At 45.5% G+C, this 20,907-nt stretch overlaps 1 pseudogene; it reads right to left on the bottom strand.

The window, feature by feature from the left end:
- Nucleotides 1-927: 927 nt before the first annotated feature.
- Nucleotides 928-17,465, bottom strand: LOC123039209 (uncharacterized; annotated as a pseudogene).
- Nucleotides 17,466-20,907: the final 3,442 nt, after the last annotated feature.

The following is a 20,907-nucleotide window of genomic DNA, read 5'->3' as shown; positions in this document are numbered from 1 at the left end:
GCAGAATGATGGTTTTTTAATTATGATGGTGCCAACTTCTATTTTTTTTGTAAAATAGTACTCAATGATTGTTGTTACCACAGCTTGATTCATTTTTAAAAAGGAAACATGGTTGAAGCTTTTGAAAAGCATGGTTGCAGCTTTTGAAAAACATGTTTGAAGTTTTAAGGAAACATGGTTGTAGCTTTTGAAAAACATGGTTGAATTTTTTTGAAATTATTGATGAAGCTTTTAGGAAACATGGTTGAAGCTTTTTCAAACAATGGTTGAAGCTTTTTTTAACATGGTTGAAGCAAAATAACAAGTATGAAAAGGGAAAAAGCCTTGAATGATTTGATTTAAAGTGTTGATTTTGCTATGCAGCAAGAGTTTGGGAAGGAAGCTTATTTACATTATGCTTCCAGCAATAATATCACAGGGATGTAGCTAATTTGCAGGTAAAAATGTAAATTTTGCCCTGCAACAAATCTAACAGAAGGTTGTAGCTATTTTTTGTAAGCTTCCAACAATTTGACTATGACAATGCAGCATCCACATATTGTTTTCATGAAAAAGGTTTCGAGGGGAAAATTGCACAGAGATTCCCTTGAAACTTCTATGGATGAAGCTCATAACCAGCAAAACAATAAACGGTTGTCAATGCATGATCATGTTGGCAAGCAGAAGATCACATCCATTAAAAACGGAAGAAGTGCTTCATCCAAAGAGATCAAGTTATCATTGGTTTACATACCAAAAGAATACATATGTTTACCGAAGGTATCATTAGGGTACATACGAACGCGCACTACTCTAATACCATCAGAACGCTACCACCTCAGACATGATTCTAGACCTAACGAAAGGAAACGAGCTTGATCGTCTTGAACCCTCCCGCAAATTAAGCCGCCAACTCTTCCATGAATGCCCGCTCCATTGGGGCATTGTTCATTGGATGAGTGCAAAGCTTGTGCGCCACATCCATGCGGTATCGCGCCACATCTTCCTGTAAAAATGAATGAAAAAATTAAGCAAGTATGATACTAATTATTCTTGTGTTGCATGAGTATTGAAAACAAAGAAAGTAGATTGCAACAAAATGACAAGAAAGTACCTGATTGAACTCTTTGATTGACTTCCCATCAAAGTTCTCCACATATTTGAGCCCGAAAAAGCCACAATCACATCTGTGAGATAAAAAAATTTATCCTTCATAGTTCCGATGCATAGTTAATACAACAAAATGTTGAAATGGAACACATCATTGAAGCAAAATTCAAAAAGAAAACTCACAGATTATCTTGCTTTGGGTAATCCTCTAGGTCAACACGGGCGAATGATCCAACATTGACATTGAATTGGCTATACTCTTGTGCGAGGGCTGCAAAGTTTGTGATCTACAACCGAAAAACACGCACCAAAGTTTGAAAAAAAAGGATGAGGTGTGTGAAGATGACAACATGGCATTTATGTAGATGAATCAAAGGGAAAACAGAAAAATAAAAATAGAGAGCATGAGCCTACCAGGTTATTGGCCTGCTTCTTCAAAGGAGATTGTTTCCCTTTTGAATGGATTGAGTCAAATACATTCCACTTCTTGTATAGCAAGTTTGCGTAAACAATTATCCAATGCTTTTCATGAACAATTGTGACAAAAAGCTGTAAAACACAAAAGAAAGGCAAAAAAGGTACTCAGAACATGTAAAAAATGTTACAGCCTAGTAGGAATGAACGTAAGCTTTCCAATGTTGTAACTACAAACAAAAAAGCATTCAACAACAACTAGAATTGATACATATGTTTCAAAGAGATGTTGTAAACATCAATAATAATTGCTACATATGTTTCGAAGGAAATGCTACATCATTGGATCATGTTTTGAAAGTATTTGTGGTGTGAAACAAAAATAGGCTCTCGAGAAACTTACGAGGTCATATTTATTCGCCTTGAACTTTGTCACAGCCCTTTCAAGCTCGGGTATGAGTTTTGCTGGTTGGAAGGTTGTTGGGTCTTGTTTTAGTAAGATCTACTTGAAAGACACCTCGAAATGGTTAGTGTGTGTTGCAACAAAAATGTGAAGAAAAAAAGGAATGAAGCATTGCTTGTTTTTGCAAAAACTTACCCCCGCGTGGACTGAGAACATGTATTTCTTCAGATTAGTACCACTTGCTGCACGGGATGCTACGTTGTTCATCTCGATACATAGGGACATAACCTCATCATTCATATCCCCGCGAGGCTTGAAGCATACCAGGAATTTCTTGTATCCAATGTAAAATCCACCTATCTTTATGAAAGGTGTCTTGTTACCATAGATGCAACCGAATGAATCATTTGTTTCGAGCAGGAAAAAATAAAAAACAGAAAGCAAAAAGAGATAGGGCTTAGGTAGCTCACACTTGTTCATTGGCATGTGATCTCCTCAATGGTTTCCCATGCTTTACATACTTCTCATATGTGGCTACAGCTGCATCGACCTTTTGCTTCTTTGCCTTGGTATTTTTTACGGCTGGAACTTTGGCCATCCTCTTCTTCCTGGTGTTCTTGTCATGTGTGCTAGGGCCACTGCTTGCATCAACAATTTGCTCTTCTGTAGCGACCATCTTAGCGGCTGTAGCAAGCAACAAAAATGGATGAGTTTGCAAGGGATTGTACAAAAGAGTATTTGTTGCAATCACACATATGTAGCGAAAAAAAAAAGAGATGGAGAAAAACAAAAATAAATGATGCAGGAGGAAGGAAGCATACTTGGGCTGCCATCATCGTCTGAAACAGGGAACACGGGGATGTTTTCAAATATGGGGTTGACTGCGCTCTTCTTGGTTATAGGCTCATCCGTGCAATGCATCATCTCGTACTCTTCGGAGCCCTTTGGGAACAACTCACAGGATGGCTCGTCGTCCCAAATGCCGGCTGTCGCACTCCTGGGTGCATCATAGAAGAGTGGGGGGCTGTGAGGTGAGACGTTGTCTTCCATCTCGAAACTCACTCGTTGTTGCTCAGGAGTTTCAGCAGCCTCGGTTGCAACTTGTTGCTTCAATCTGGTGACTTCATCCTTGTTAATGCTAGGTGTTGTACCTTCAGCTTGAGCTTGAGCACCAATGCCAGCATTTGCAGCTTTAGCATCATTCTCTTTTCCGTGACATTCGTCCATGATAGGTGCTTCAAAGGAGAAGTTGGGCTCACTGGTAGCTGTGATGGCGTCTCCAACATCACGAAGGAGGGCTGCCATCCGGTTGCACTACAATCCCTTTAAACACTGTCCAAACTTGCCAACAACATCATCCACCTCCGATGCAAAAATACCCTTGTGCTTGTCGTAAAGCATTTGAAACTGAGTTGGTACCTACAAGAAGGCAAGTATTGAACATTTTAGTCATGTGTATGGATGTAAAAAAACACAAATGTGGGTGTGGCACATTAGAGGTATGGATGAAGCGATAAAACAAGTAGGTATGATGTTGTGTCACTACGTATCAGATAAAGAGTGTGACTGTAGCAATTTACTGTCAACTATGTAGGTAGCAAATTAATGATATGGATGTAGCAAAACTATGACATGGTTGAAGCAAAAACAGAATGTAGTTGTAGCACACTAGACATATGGGTGTAGCAAAAAAGCATAGTATGTATGAACTTGAACAACATATGAAGCAAAAACAGAACATGGTTGTTGCACATCAACTTGAAGGATGCATCAAAATAAATATACACTTGCAACTGGGTATAATAAAATAATGCGAAGCCAAAGGTAAACAGGAAATGAATACAATGAAAAAGATAATGTACCCTTAGATCTTGCATGCTAGGGAATGATTGCTGCAGCCAATCGTTGAGCGATGATGATAGGTGTGGTTCAGCATCAACATTTTGTTGAGCCTCATTTGATTGAGAGTCCTTTGCTTGAATTTCAGCACCTTGAATTTGGCTGCCTTGGCCACTAGGTGCTTCAGCATCAACTCCCTTCCCACTAGCTGCTTCAGCACCAACTTCCTGTCCCACAAGTTGTGCTGCATAGGGGGTGTTGCACAAACTCCGGATCTAGGAAAACAAAACATGAGTGGCATAAATAAGAAAGCTTCCATAAACTAAATTGGAAAAGCAAAGATTGCTACATGGGTGTGTTAATACTCATTGACAAAGGAAAATACATAGGCGGGATGTAGCAAAATTACATGGGTGTGTTTCCCGTAGAAAGGTTGGACAAGAGTGATGTGACGCCCGAATAATTAAGCTACAGGAATTCCCTGCTAATGATGCCACGTCACCAGGGTTACTGTTGTTAACCTCACGTTAGTTCAAAAACGGATTCAAAATTCTAATTCAAAATATGGCAAACCACAAAAGTTTTCGAACATCAAAACTAAATTGTTCGGGTTGTGTCAAATAATGCATAAGTAATTATGATGGAGGACCACGTTTTTATAAAGTGTTTAAATGCTCTAATATAAATAAAATAGGATCAATCAAAACGATTTAAATGCCATTACTAATTAATAAAGTATCAAACTAAATTATATGGGGACTAGACTTTTGGTGGCAGTGCAGCTTATTGCATAGTATTTATATGTCAAGGCTCCACTTTTTACAAAAGTCATTTGGTTCAAGTTTTAGATGGAAAACAGGAGGTAATTAAAAGAAACAAAAAAAAGAAAAGGGCAAAACAGAAAATAAAACAAGAGAAAAGGAAAACCCCCTCCCCTGGGCCAAGGCCTAGCTGGCCAGGCCAGGCCAGCCCACTCCCCACGTCGCCTCCTCCTCTGTTCACAGAGGGGGTCGTGGGCAGAGCCGATGCCCGCCACGGCACCGGCCGACGTCGTGGCGGCCATCCGGCCGGCGACCCCGGCCTACAAGACCTCGGTGCCCCTCCCTCTAACCCTAGCCCTAGACCCCCCTCGCTCGCGCTCTCCCCACAGCCTCTCGCTCACCCCTCCCCCTCTCTCTGTTTTGACGGCCAGGCGGGACGTCACCACGCCGTCGTCAAGCCCGCGGCCACCGGCCACCGCTCGCCGCACCGACGAGTTCAGGAGGATCGCCATCGTCGACCTCGTCCATCCAGAGCGTCAAATCGAGCGGAGCCGCACCGATTCGCCGCCATCGATCTCGTCTTCGACATCCTGCACCGACGGCCGCCGTCGTCGATTCGCTCGACCCCGACCGTCCCCAGCCTCCCCGACCACGTCCCCGGCTCCTTGGTGAGCTTCTCCTCCGGATTCCCCCTTCCTCAGCCTTGATTTGGTCGCCGTTTGCCGTCCCGAGCTCATCCGAGTCCGCTTGTACGCGTACGTACGTACGTGAGTATTTGCTCGCGCTGCTCCTGCTGCCGCCACACGCGGCCGCGCCGCGCCCGCCTGCGTCTACTGCTGCTCTTGCCGCGCGCCTCCCAACTGCTGCTGCTCGTGGCTGCTGCCTCATGTGTTGCCGTTGCTGCCGCTAAAACTCTGTTCCTGCTGCTTGCTGCTCGTTTTGGCCATGACCACTATTGGAGAATCCTATTCTACCGCCTGCTTGTACGTGAATACTTACCTGGTCATCTGGTCATACTGCGTGTATACTACTAGATTAGTGGAGTTTGTTATGGTGTTAGTTGGCCTCACCTGCGTGTGCATGGGTTGTATATATGTACACTCGTGATGTATCAGTGTGCTGCGTGGTGTGTGTGCGTGTGTATTCTTAGTGTGTGGCCGACCCCATTAGAAAAAAAAAAGAAATAATAATAATAATAAATAAATAAATAGTGGCTTAATTAATTAAATGATTAGTAATTAGTTAATTAGCCTAATCACATTAACAGTGAGGCCTGCAGCTTAGTTAGTCTAATCAGTAAATAAATACACTGTTAATTAAAGCAGGGGCACTGACATGTGAGGTCTGACCCATTTGACTAGTCAACGGTCCAGTCAAACTAAGACTGGATAGTTCACCAGGTCCACCTATCAGCCCCTAAGCACACTATGGGTACACGCTTTGGGTAACCATTGCATTTTGGTTTAATGAGTTTGAATTATTAATAATTAAAATAATTTCAGGAATTGTTTAAAAAATTTGAAAATTAAAATAAAATAAACTGTAAGTCAGATGAAAATACTTTGTACATGAAAGTTGCTCAGAACGGCGAGACGAATCCGGATACGCAGCCCGTTCGTCCGCCACGCATTCCTAGCATAGCAAACATGCAACTTTCTCCCTCCGGTTCGTTTGTCCGAAAACGCGGAACACCGGGGATAATTTCCCGGATGTTTCCCCCCTTCACCGGTACCACCTCGTACCGCGTTAGGGCACCCCTAGCATCACGCTTTGTCATGTCATGCATCGTCATGCAATTGTTTGCATTATATTTATTGTTTCTTCCCCCTCTTCTCTCGCTAGACACCGAGACCGACGCCGCTGCTACCCAGTACGACTACGGTGTTGACGACCCCTCTCTCTTGCCAGAGCAACCAGGCAAGCCCCCCCTTTGATCACCAGATATCGCCTACTCTTCTCTATACTGCTTGCATTAGAGTAGTGTAGCATGTTACTGCTTTCCGTTATTCCTATCCTGATGCATAGCCTGTCCTTGCTACTACTGTTGTTACCATTACCTGCTATCCTACTGCTTAGTATAGGATGCTAGTGTTCCATCAGTGGCCCTACACTCTTGTCCGTCTGCCATGCTATACTACTGGGCCGTGATCACTTCGGGAGGTGATCACGGGCATATACTATATACTTTACACAATTACATTACTTATGATACTGTTCGGAGATGGGGGTTGAAGGGGCAGGTGGCTCCATCCCGGTAGAGGTGGGCCTGGGTTCCCGGCGGCCCCCGACTGTTACTTTGAGGCGGGGCGACAGGGCAGGTTGAGACCACCTAGGAGAGAGGTGGGCCTGGCCCTGGTCGGCGTCCGTGGTTATTTCAGAATAACACGTTTAACGAGATCTTGGTATTTGATCTGAGTCTGGCTACTGGCCTATACGCACTAACCATCTATGCGGGGACAGTTATGGGCACTCGACGTCGTGGTATCAGCCGAAGCCTTTGTGACATCAGCGACTGAGTGGCGCGCGCCGGATTGGACCGTAAGCCTGCTCTTGTATTAAGGGGGCTAGTTCTGCTTCCGGCCGCGTTCGCAACGTGCAGGTGTGCAAAGGGCGATGGGCCCAGACCCCTGCGCCATAGGAATTAGACCGGCGTGCTGACCTCTCTATTGTGTCTAGGTAGGGCTGCGACGTGTTGATCTTCCGAGGCCGGGCATGACCCAGGAAAGTGTGTCCGGCCAAATGGGATCGAGCGTGTTGGGTTATGTGGTGCACCCCTGCAGGGAAGTTAATCTATTCGAATAGCCGTGATCTTCGATAACAGGACGACTTGGAGTTGTACCTTGACCTTATGACAACTAGAACTGGATACTTAATAAAACACACCCTTTCAAGTGCCAGATACAACCGGTGGTCGCTCTCTCACAGGGCGACGAGGGGAGGATCATCGGTTAGGATTATGCTACGTGATGATACTTGGAGGACTTTAGTCTATTCTCATCTACATGCTGCAAGACGGAGGCTGCCAGAAGCGTAGTCTTCGAAAGGACTAGCTATCCCCCCTTATCCCGGCTTTCTGCAGTTCAGTCCACATATAATAGCCTTATTCCAGTTGATACCAATGCATACATATGTAGTGTAGCTCCTTGCTTGCGAGTACTTTGGATGAGTACTCACGGTTGCTTTCTCCTTCCCTTCCCTCTATCATTTCTACCTGGTTGTCGCAACCAGATGCTGGAGCCCAGGAGCCAGACGCCACCGTCGACGACGACTCCTACTACACCGAGGTGCCTACTACTACGTGCTGCCCGCTGACGACGACCAGGAGTAGTTAGGAGGATCCCAGGTAGGAGGCATGCGCCTCTTTCGATCTGTATCCCAGTTTGTGCTAGCCTCCTTAAGGCAAACTTGTTCTCTTATGTCTGTACTCAGATATTGTTGCTTCCGCTGACTCGTCTATGATCGAGCTCTTGTTTTCGAGCCTTCGAGGCCCCTGGCTTGTAATATGATGCTTGTATGACTTATTTTATTTGTAGAGTTGTGGTGTGATATCTTCCCGTGAGTCCTTGATCTTGATCATACACATTTGCGTGCATGATTAGTGTACGGTCAAATCGGGGGTGTCACAAATTGGTATCAGAGCCGACTGCCTGTAGGAATCCCCCTTCCACCCTCCTTGGCCGAAGTCGAGTCTAGATATTACAAAACTTTTACTAACATGGATGTGCGCCTTACGGGCTCACGTCGCCATTGGGTGGTATTAGGATCTTTTACTCCTCGATCTTTACTCTGGGACTCTGAGCTCTCTTCTATTCGGGTTAAGTGATTTTGTTAAAAACAAAACTAACTTTAGGTTCTCGCAAGTACTTTCTCCCGGAGAGCCCCTCACTTCAGATAATCGCCTGCTGCACTAGAAGATTCCGAAGTTACTCTACGCTATTCTCTCGAGTCTTTGTACCATCGCATTTGCAATTTCCTTCCACCGTCAACCCCTATGAAAACTGCATACACTTTCCATTCATACAATCATTCCCCGTTGATCTTGTTATTACAAGATGTCCCAAAATACTCTTTGTTGTCCCGAGAATCCTTTGAGCTCACTGCGTTGCAGTTCCTTGCCACCTGAATACCCCTACGGATAATTTCTCGCCCTTATCGAGTATCCGCTCATCCCCAGTTGTTCATGTGTTTCGCAATTGTCTTCGAAATACTATTCAATCCTTCAAAATTCCTTAGTAGCTTATTGCTCTGCAATACTTGTCTGCTTGCATTATGGATGCTTTCCATATGTCTGGCAATATTCGTTAGTATCCTTAGACCCCGTCATTTTGATCCTATTGATTCAACATGAGTGCGAATGCACGCAATCGTCAGTTGATCCTTTTAAATTATCCTTCCGGCTCAGGCGTCATTTTGAACATGAGCTTGTTCTCGACCAATCTATTTGCCGTCAATTTTACCCTTAGGTCTATTGAATTTATCCATCCTTGATCAGAGCGTTTGCTTCTGATCCTTTGATTTGCAAGTCATATTTCCTTTGCATTTGAGCTTGGAATTAGTCGGTTGTTTCTATAATCTAAGGCCCTTGCCTTGATTCTTCCTCTGGTTGTGTGCCGATGCTCACATCAGCTCGTTATGAACCATCAAGTCCTTTGTTGAAGTATCATCTGACAGTGTCCTTTGTATACAAAAACCTCGAGAAGTTCTTTTCGGGATACATAATACCATTGGTAAATCCCGTTCTCTGATTTGGCCAACCATGCTCTACTTTCGAGCTGGTGATATTTACTATTGAAGCTTGTGGTATATGTTTCCACGATACCATGACGGGTTGAACCTATGCCTTCCTTAATATGTGTGAACCCAAAAGTTTTCATGGGTCATACTCCTCTGGTAATTCACCAGGTAGGTTTTGACACCGAGGTCATCTTTATCTAGAGCAGTGAATGAAAGGTTATGCATTGAAGAAGTGGGAGTCGACCTTGAACTTTGTGTTCATGCCCATGGACACGATGTAGATCTTATCATTAAAGCTTCTCTTAAATTAGATTATTCCTTTCGTATAAGTTCATCTTATATCCGGGATCTGGCCTTTTGCAATCGTGGTTCCGACCATGTTCTCCTTTAAATACCATTTCACGTGCAAGTTTAAGCGCTTGTCTTCTGTAGAGCAATACCCCAGTCCAACCTCTACTTTGATCTGTCATCGAGTATTACCCCCTCTGGTATCTCGAGATTATCACGGAACTGCATAACTTCTTGTGAGTTCTTCTTCAAGTATTATTTGACTTTCGCTGCATCATCATTTGACTTGATGTCATCACCGACCGATTACATCTTCATGAAATCTCTCGACAAATGTGTCGTGGTCATCAGCAACATCCTGAGCTCTTCTAGGATATCAATCAAATTCATGATGAGAATTACCATCCTTGCCCCTCGATGATTGTGTTATCATCGACAACATTCTTGCCTTCCCGCAACACAAACGTATTCATGTTATGATTGCAACTTGCTGTCCAGCTTGTATGATGTTCCACCTTGAAGTATTAATGTCCTTTATGACAAGGATGTTGTGAGGATTGCTCCACCTCTTAAGAATTCTTGGTATATTGATGCTTCTCACCATCACCATTCTTTCTTGGTCTCCGTGTTGTTTCTAACCGGAATACCGACAAATGGTCTGTGATGTGTAAATTCTAAACTTCTAGCAACCCTATTGCTTTGAGGTTATTGGTCTACAGTTTCATTCTAAGTCTATTGCTTATTGAATCATCATTTGAACATTGATCGTGCTACCTAGTCTAGATTCCTGGGTGCACCCTTCTATCATTGTTCAGTCGTGTATGTTTCTCTCGAGCATACATCATTATATCATTTGATCCGACAAATGATATTTCCTTGTTCACATAATTGTGGAAATCAATCCTTTGGAAATCTCGATGATTTGTTGCTGAGCCTATCAGCCACCTCCTCATCCTCTCCTTGGTTTACTATTGAACTCTTGTGTCGGAACTCGCTCCCATAGTTCAATTCCCGAGAATCTTATAATGTCATCTCGACAATTTGTGTTGCACCTTTCTTCTCAGGTATCCTGAGTCTGAGTTATCTTGACACCCATCACATTTGAATCTCTGTCAGATATGATGGTTGGAATATATTTCCAAGAGTTATAACATTGGTCTTTCATGACCCGGTAAGGTGATGTCATTCCTAGCACACTTGACCGAAGGGCCTAGTGTTATAGTTTCCTTTTTAACAAGATTAACCATTTTTCCATGAGGAAATTGAATGCCTTGTTTAATAAGTTTATCCTGATGGATCCTTTGTGTATCCAAAGTCTGACCTTTGCTTGAAGACCATGTCAATACTGTCTCGAACTTGTCTGTGGTACACCGATTTTCAACAAGAACATTGAATCGAAATGCCAAATGTTTCCTGCTCTATTATCCAAACACCGTTGTATGGATAATGTCATGAAAATCTCTCTCCCCTACCTAAAGAGTTTTCTACGTTATATCCTGTCATGGATATCATGCTTAGCTTGTCCTTGGGAAGGATATACCCTTGAAATATGTTGAAATATGTGTTTAAACACATTTTTCTTTCCATTGTTCTGATTAAATAGGATAGACACTTTTCCCTTTCCATTGGTTTGTTTAAACCCTTTCTATGATCTATATGATATAAGCAGTAATAATTCCCTGCTTGTGCAAACACCTTGGTGTACAACTCTGTCAGTAAGACCCTGTTGCTATTGTTGATGACATTCCGGTAGCCACCGATGGACGGGAATTTTGCCTATTGGTCCGCCTCGTTTTCGACGAGCAGGAAAATGGTTCTCTTCGTCCCTCGCCCTTGGTACCGACGTTGTTGCCGACATAATCGACGAGCCACCCTCTGACATGTCTTGCTTACATGATCGTGCAAGACGTCACCCCTCTTCCTACTTTTAACCCACATAGTGGACCCATAACCCACAGTTCCACAAGATCGAAACCTGACTCACCTGTACAATCCTGTTTCTAATGGTTATTCCCATGCTTGGCTTTGTATTTAACTCATGGGCCACCTTCCTAGTGCTCTATTCTGGTATCAGACGCTATACTTACTCTCGCTGCTCTGAACCCCTTTCTCACTCTGGTTCGGACTTCGAGCAACTATCTATCTGCTTGGAACCTCTTATTGTACCTTCAAACCTCACTCTCGATGTGTTTTATTTGTTCAACTCGAGAGGTACTCATATACTCATTCATGGGTTAATCCCAGATTATTACCCTTATAGCATTCTGTCGTTGCCGATCTACCCCGTTACCTATTCGTAAGTACGATGAAGATCCCGAAGAAAGGATGTCGACTTCATCATGATGACCGGCAGTAAAGGAATGAAGACATCAATGTAATGGATCGACCTCTTCGAGAAGAGCAACTATGACCGAGAAGAATCGTTAGAATTTCGTAACCAGAACTTTCCCCCTTACTCCCGGTCCTAAATCTCGGGACGAGATTTCTTGTAGTGGAGGAGAATTGTGACGCCCGGATAATTAAGCTACAGGAATTCCCTGCTAATGATGCCACGTCACCAGGGTTACTGTTGTTAACCTCACGTTAGTTCAAAAACGGATTCAAAATTCTAATTCAAAATATGGCAAACCACAAAAGTTTTCGAACATCAAAACTAAATTGTTCGGGTTGTGTCAAATAATGCATAAGTAATTATGATGGAGGACCACGTTTTTATAAAGTGTTTAAATGCTCTAATATAAATAAAATAGGATCAATCAAAACGATTTAAATGCCATTACTAATTAATAAAGTATCAAACTAAATTATATGGGGACTAGACTTTTGGTGGCAGTGCAGCTTATTGCATAGTATTTATATGTCAAGGCTCCACTTTTTACAAAAGTCATTTGGTTCAAGTTTTAGATGGAAAACAGGAGGTAATTAAAAGAAACAAAAAAAAAGAAAAGGGCAAAACAGAAAATAAAACAAGAGAAAAGGAAAACCCCCTCCCCTGGGCCAAGGCCTAGCTGGCCAGGCCAGGCCAGCCCACTCCCCACGTCGCCTCCTCCTCTGTTCACAGAGGGGGTCGTGGGCAGAGCCGATGCCCGCCACGGCACCGGCCGACGTCGTGGCGGCCATCCGGCCTGCGACCCCGGCCTATAAGACCCCGGTGCCCCTCCCTCTAACCCTAGCCCTAGACCCCCCTCGCTCGCGCTCTCCCCACAGCTTCTCGCTCACCCCTCCCCCTCTCTCTGTTTTGACGGCCAGGCGAGACGTCACCACGCCGTCGTCAAGCCCGCGGCCACCGGCCACCGCTCGCCGCACCGACGAGTTCAGGAGGATCGCCACCGTCGACCTCGTCCATCCAAAGCGTCAAATCGAGCGGAGCCGCACCGATTCGCCGCCATCGATCTCGTCTTCGACATCCTGCACCGACGGCCGCCGTCGTCGATTCGCTCGACCCCGACTGTCCCCAGCCTCCCCGACCACGTCCCCGGCTCCTTGGTGAGCTTCTCCTCCGGATTCCCCCTTCCTCAGCCTTGATTTGGTCGCCGTTTGCCGTCCCGAGCTCATCCGAGTCCGCTTGTACGCGTACGTACGTACGTGAGTATTTGCTCGCGCTGCTCCTGCTGCCGCCACACGCGGCCGCGCCGCGCCCGCCTGCGTCTACTGCTGCTCTTGCCGCGCGCCTCCCAACTGCTGCTGCTCGTGGCCGCTGCCTCATGTGTTGCCGTTGCTGCCGCTAAAACTCTGTTCCTGCTGCCTGCTGCTCGTTTTGGCCATGACCATTGTTGGAGAATCCTATTCTACCGCCTGCTCGTACGTGAATACTTACCTGGTCATCTGGTCATACTGCGTGTATACTACTAGATTAGTGGAGTTTGTTATGGTGTTAGTTGGCCTCACCTGCGTGTGCATGGGTTGTATATATGTACACTCGTGATGTATCAGTGTGCTGCGTGGTGTGTGTGCGTGTGTACTCTTAGTGTGTGGCCGACCCCATTAGAAAAAAAAAGAAATAATAATAATAATAAAGTAAATAATTAGTGGCTTAATTAATTAAATGATTAGTAATTAGTTAATTAGCCTAATCACATTAACAGTGAGGCCTGCAGCTTAGTTAGTCTAATCAGTAAATAAATACACTATTAATTAAAGCAGGGGCACTGACATGTGAGGTCTGACCCATTTGACCAGTCAACGGTCCAGTCAAACTAAGACTGGATAGTTGACCAGGTCCAGCTGTCAGCCCCTAAGCACACTATGGGTACACGCTTTGGGTAACCATTGCATTTAGGTTTAATGAGTTTGAATTATTAATAATTAAAATAATTTCAGGAATTGTTTAAAAAAATTGAGAATTAAAATAAAATAAACCGTAAGTCAGATGAAAATACTTTGTACATGAAAGTTGCTCAGAACGGCGAGACGAATCCGGATACGCAGCCCGTTCGTCCGCCACGCATCCCTAGCATAGCGAACATGCAACTTTCTCCCTCCGGTTCGTTTGTCCGAAAACGCGGAACACCGGGGATAATTTCACGGATGTTTCCCCCCTTCACCGGTACCACCTCGTACCGCGTTAGGGCACCCCTAGCATCACGCTTTGTCATGTCATGCATCGTCATGCAATTGTTTGCATTATATTTATTGTTTCTTCCCCCTCTTCTCTCGCTAGACACCGAGACCGACGCCGCTGCTACCCAGTACGACTACGGTGTTGACGACCCCTCTCTCTTGCCAGAGCAACCAGGCAAGCCCCCCCCCCTTTGATCACCAGATATCGCCTACTCTTCTCTATACTGCTTGCATTAGAGTAGTGTAGCATGTTACTGCTTTCCGTTATTCCTATCCTGATGCATAGCCTGTCCTTGCTACTACTGTTGTTACCATTACCTGCTATCCTACTGCTTAGTATAGGATGCTAGTGTTCCATCAGTGGCCCTACACTCTTGTCCGTCTGCCATGCTATACTACTGGGCCGTGATCACTTCGGGAGGTGATCACGGGCATATACTATATACTTTACACAATTACATTACTTATGATACTGTTCGGAGATGGGGGTTGAAGGGGCAGGTGGCTCCATCCCGGTAGAGGTGGGCCTGGGTTCCCAACGGCCCCCGACTGTTACTTTGAGGCGGGGCGACAGGGCAGGTTGAGACCACCTAGGAGAGAGGTGGGCCTGGCCCTGGTCGGCGTCCGTGGTTATTTTAGAATAACACGTTTAACGAGATCTTGGTATTTGATCTGAGTCTGGCTACTGGCCTATACGCACTAACCATCTATGCGGGGACAATTATGGGCACTCGACGTCGTGGTATCAGCCGAAGCCTTCGTGACGTCAGCGACTGAGTGGCGCGCGCCGGATTGGACCGTAAGCCTGCTCTTGTATTAAGGGGGCTAGTTCTGCTTCCGGCCGCGTTCGCAACGTGCAGGTGTGCAAAGGGCGATGGGCCCAGACCCCTGCGCCATAGGAATTAGACCGGCGTGCTGACCTCTCTATTGTGTCTAGGTAGGGCTGCGACGTGTTGATCTTCCGAGGCCGGGCATGACCCAGGAAAGTGTGTCCGGCCAAATGGGATCGAGCGTGTTGGGTTATGTGGTGCACCCCTGCAGGGAAGTTAATCTATTCGAATAGCCGTGATCTTCGATAACAGGACGACTTGGAGTTGTACCTTGACCTTATGACAACTAGAACTGGATACTTAATAAAACACACCCTTTCAAGTGCCAGATACAACCGGTGGTCGCTCTCTCACAGGGCGACGAGGGGAGGATCATCGGTTAGGAATATGCTACGTGATGATACTTGGAGGACTTTAGTCTATTCTCATCTACATGCTGCAAGACGGAGGCTGCCAGAAGCGTAGTCTTCGAAAGGACTAGCTATCCCCCCTTATCCCGGCTTTCTGCAGTTCAGTCCACATATAATAGCCTTATTCCAGTTGATACCAATGCATACATATGTAGTGTAGCTCCTTGCTTGCGAGTACTTTGGATGAGTACTCACGGTTGCTTTCTCCTTCCCTTCCCTCTATCCTTTCTACCTGGTTGTCGCAACCAGATGCTGGAGCCCAGGAGCCAGACGCCACCGTCGACGACGACTCCTACTACACCGAGGTGCCTACTACTACGTGTTGCCCGCTGACGACGACCAGGAGTAGTTAGGAGGATCCCAGGTAGGAGGCATGCGCCTCTTTCGATCTGTATCCCAGTTTGTGCTAGCCTCCTTAAGGCAAACTTGTTCTCTTATGTCTGTACTCAGATATTGTTGCTTCCGCTGACTCGTCTATGATCGAGCTCTTGTTTTCGAGCCTTCGAGGCCCCTGGCTTGTAATATGATGCTTGTATGACTTATTTTATTTGTAGAGTTGTGGTGTGATATCTTCCCGTGAGTCCTTGATCTTGATCGTACACATTTGCGTGCATAATTAGTGTACGGTCAAATCGGGGGTGTCACAAGTGAGCTTGTTTTTGTCAACTTTATCCAATCACTCAAAATCCTTTTGGCAAACAAAACGTATCCTTGGCACGGAATAATCAATAGCATGCTCATTTGGGAGGCCAGCCGGGATATCAACATGATCCATGTATATGATCTGAATGTCATGGAAAAAGGACATTAGCCAACAAAAAACATAAAGGCATGAAGGTTTCATGCAGCAAAGGGGAAAGATGGAGGTATTTCGTAATGTTGCGTTGCATACCGCTAACATGGGAAGGCATGAAGCAATCTGAAACTCTTTTTCTGCGTTTGCTTGCATCCTCTTCTTCTCTTGAAAGACTCCAACCTCCTCCATAGCTCGTGTCAACAAGTGCTCATCCCAAGCGAATTCATGCACCAAAGACATATCTTCGAGGGAAGCAAGATACTCGAGATTCACCATATTGCCCGTGCCTGGGCACAAAACTGTTGCCAACGCAAGGAGTGCCCAAGTCCTATTTATCATAACCACGTCCTCCTCACTGCAACTAGTGAGCAACTTGACAACATGGGCGATTGGAGCCCTGTTCCCCTCCTTGTAGATGCTGCGAAGATCATGTTCATCACTCTTCTTTAGAAGCTTCACGGGTCTATCACCGGATGGCACGTTGAAAATCCTTTTCACCATAAGCTTGCTGAAGGTGATAGATTTGTTCTTGTGTTTGAACTCGGAGAGTACGTGATTCGTGTTCATCGCAACAAACTCAATGAGCTCATGGGGCACCTTGAAAGACCGTATGTCCAACAAGTCTCCAAACGGTCCCTCCCTTATGACTCTCTATTTTTCCGGTGATATTTGCTAATCTGAGCCAGCCTTTTTGAGTTAAACCTTGACTTAAAGCCACATAGATTGCCTTTCTTCTTAATCTTCTTCTTAGCCTTCTTACTCCCCTCATTCTCACCAGAGTTACCTGCAACATCTACAAAAAAGGAAAATACACAAGTCAATAAAACCATAAAACCGAACCATCAGAAGCTAGGAAAAAACATACATGAACACCTAAAAAATTCTGACAAACCTATGAATTTAGGGATGTTGGGTTGCGCAGCAGAACGAGTAGTGATTCATTGGCAAAAAATATATAGTGCATATCAGACATTTTGAAAGTCATACTTTGTAAACTATCAACAACATCTAGAATACCAAAGTTGATTCCATTAGGTTCATCATGAAATGCATTATCATGTCATTTCTAAACCGACTCAACATCCCCATCGATTCTCCAAAAACATAAGCTAAAAACATCCCTGTACCTCGATTAGTCAAGTACCTAAATCCCTTGGCGGCCAAGGAAAACCTGCTAATGATTGGGTTAGCAAGACATCAACATGTAGAAAGAGTTGTGGTTTGCTTCCCTGAATCAATCCAGTTGCTGGAATGCTACCAGATTCAAATTCACCACCGCGCCAACTCCCTCTGCCCGCGGGAACGCCACCCTGCCGCCTCCCTCGACCGCGGGAACGCCATCCCGCCGCCTCCCTCGACCGCGGGAACGCCACCCCGCCGCCTCCCTCGACCGCGGGAACACAAACCCATCCTCGTCCGCGCCGGCGCCGGCGGTGGCCCGCGGCTAGCGACGCCCTAACCCTAAATCCAACGGGGGAGGGGAAGAAAACAACGAAAATGGAAAGCATTCGGGCTCGAGTTACCATCGGGGGGGGGGGGGCATAGATGGCCGGAGAATGGAGATCCGCCCTGGGCCCCGCCGCCACCGCCGCCGCCACCCTGCGCGAACAAGCACGTCGCCCCGCGGTCGCCCTGCCTCGAAACGAAAAGATAGAGCGGATGCAGCAAAAATCATTTTGGAAAAGGATAACTACGAGCGTGTAAAAAAAAATAGGATGACACGTGGCGCAACGGTGTCCTTAGATCAAAAAGAGATCAAACGCACGGGGCGCGACCGGCGCAACGGTTCGGCCGGCGCCCCGGCCACAAACACTTCCCTTGTCGTATTGGGTGACCATATTAGCCGTATTTCTAAGTACAATGACCAAACTGAGCGTTCTTTGCAAGTTCAATGACTGCGAGTGCATTTTACTCCCATTTCTTGTATAGGCCTACTTCTCACCGTCATTACGATCGATATGTCACCGCAACCCCAGCCCTACTTCTTTCACCGAACAGGCATCCTCTCCTTCGTTCTCACAGAACAAACAGAGCCAGAAAGAGAGAGGCGAGGCTCTCTAGGTTTCCGCAGCCGCCGCCGTCGCCGGCCAAGTCGCTGGCCCCGTCGCCACCATGGCGTGCGGATCCGGGCCCCTCCGCCCCCCACCAAAGTTCATCCGCTGCGCCGCCGTCCCCTAGTTCCCCTAATCTCCGCCTGCACACTGCCCCTGGTCCCTGCCTGCGCCGCCGGCTGAAGCTCTCCGTGCCCCGCGTCCGAGCTCCTGCTGCACCGCACAAGACGTCCACCTTGGTCCCCGGACTCCAACTCCGTCCGCCCGACTGCAGCGCGCCGCCCCATCCCCGACCTGCGTCAGGACAATGTAAAAAAGTTTCCTATTCAGATTTGCTTCATGGCGTGTATTTCGTATTCAGATTTTTGGCATGTATGTGTGGTGGCGTATGAACTGCTAATTATTCACTACTACTCCACATTTGGCTGTGACATGTTTGCTTCATGGCGTGTATTTCTATTCAGATTTCATACTGGACATGTATGTATATGTTGTACTCCCTCCGTCCGGAAATACTTGTCGGAGGAATGGATGTATCTAGTCATATTTTAGTTTTAGATGCATCCAGTTTTATCCATTTGTGCGACAAGTATTTCTGGACGGAGGGAGTACTTATGAATGTCATATTTTTAGATGTCGAAAGCCAATTGGAATTCACAAATGACCGCCGTATTTTGCAAACTCGCTGCCATTGAGAAGTTAAAAGGGAATAGGCCTCTCAAATACTTGAATGCTGCTGGATACAAGAATGTAGAAGTTGGTTTCTTAGAGCAGACCGGGAAACATTACAGTAGGTTACAGTTAAAAAATAAATGGGGCAGTTTGAGAACTTTGCATAGGGATTGGTTGATCCTTAAGAACACAGTAACTGGCCTTGGTTGGAATGATGTAACGAACTCCGTGATAGCTGATGATGAATGGTGGAAAAAAGCCGGTGAAGTAAGTCATATTCATAAAATCAAATTGTTATGTAGCTAATATTGCACTAGAATTTTTTGTTGACAAGTCCGAACAATTTATTTATTCAGGAGAAGGACTTCTTGCAGTTTCGTAAATGTGGTCCTGAAAATGGAGCAAATGAGTATCATGTATGAGAATATCAATGTTACCGGGGAAAGTTCTATGATGCCAGGTTGTGAGCATGAAGTGCTTGATCTCGAGGAGGATGAAATCGAGGAGGAAGAATTGCAGACTACCCTAGCCAAGAAGGAAAAGAAGCGGCCAGGGTAGATAGATGGAAGCTCTAGTAAGGAATCCTGTTCAAAGGGACTTCAAGCGTATGGTTGACCACTTGATTAGTGAAGATGCCGCAATGAACTCACATAAGCATAGTGTTGCTACTGAAATTGAAAAGATAATGGAAGAAGTTGTGGCATGTGGAGCAGATGAAGAAAGTAATGAGTACTTCATAGCAACCAAGTTGTTTGCGAAGTTTGAAAATCGTTGTTTGTTTAACAATATGATGGCCAGGTGGTACCTCGGAAGGACACCTTTCGGTATTTGGGGTCAATGTTGCAGGAGGATGGGGGTATTGATGAAGATGTGAATCATCGAATCAAAGCCGGATGGATGAAGTGGCGCCAAGCTTTTGGCATTCTCTGTGACAAGAGAGTGCCACAAAAGCTAAAAGGCAAGTTCTACAGGACGGCGGTTCGACCTGCAATGTTGTATGGCGCGGAGTGTTGGCCGACTAAAAGGCGACATGTTCAACAGTTAGGTGTGGCGGAGATGCGTATGTTGAGATGGATGTGTGGCCACACGAGGAAGAATCGAGTCCGGAATGATGATATACGAGATAGAGTTGGGGTAGCACCAATTGAGGAGAAGCTTGTCCAACATCGTCTGAGATGGTTTGAGCATATTCAGCGCAGGCCTCCAGAAGCTCCAGTGCGTAGCGGACGGCTAAAGCGTGCGGAGAATGCCAAGAGAGGGCGGGGTCGACCGAATTTGACATGGGAGGAGTCCGTTAAGAGAGACCTGAAGGATTGGAGTATCGACAAAGAGCTAGCTATGTACAGGGGTGCGTGGAAGCTTGCTATCCATGTGCCAGAGCCATGAGTTGGTTGCGAGATCTTATGGGTTTCACCTCTAGCCTACCCCAACTTGTTTGGGACTAAAGGCTTTGTTGTTGTTGTTGTTATTGTTGTTTAACAATATGAAGACTAGTGAAGGGAAGAAGAATTGGCTTAAGAGGATGTATGAAGAGCGAAATAGGCGTTAGGATTACACTTTGGAAGTGCGGTCACGAATATGCTATTCCCTTCCTTTATGTTATGTTGCTTGAGAATTGGTGAACTATTTCCCTTCATGTTATGTCACTTGAGACTTGATGAACAATATTTCCCTTGATGTCATGTCACTTGAGACTTGATGAACAATATTTCCCTTAATGTTATGTCACTTGAGACTTGTTGAACTATATTTGCCTTCATGTTATGTCATGTGAGACTTGATGAATACTATTTCTCTTGATGTTATCGTTCATGTTGATCCTGACATGCATGTGTTCCTAATATTTATGTGTATATGTAGATGAGCGCAAGTGGCAGCCATAGTGAGGAGTCCGAAACTGATTCTGATGCTATGGCAACCTCAAGGAGGCAAAGGAAGAAAAAATACATGATGGCTGCACTTGTTGGTATCATGTATAGTGAGAAGTATCTCATGAAAAAGAAGAGAAGAGTTCCTATAATGACTGGACAATAGTTGGTTACCGAGAACTTGAGTTCTCC

This window comes from Triticum aestivum, chromosome 2B (assembly GCF_018294505.1).
Source record: "Triticum aestivum cultivar Chinese Spring chromosome 2B, IWGSC CS RefSeq v2.1, whole genome shotgun sequence".
Lineage (NCBI taxonomy): Eukaryota > Viridiplantae > Streptophyta > Magnoliopsida > Poales > Poaceae > Triticum > Triticum aestivum.
Note: the sequence above shows the minus strand (reverse complement) of the source record. Positions and strands in the feature narration are given on the sequence as shown.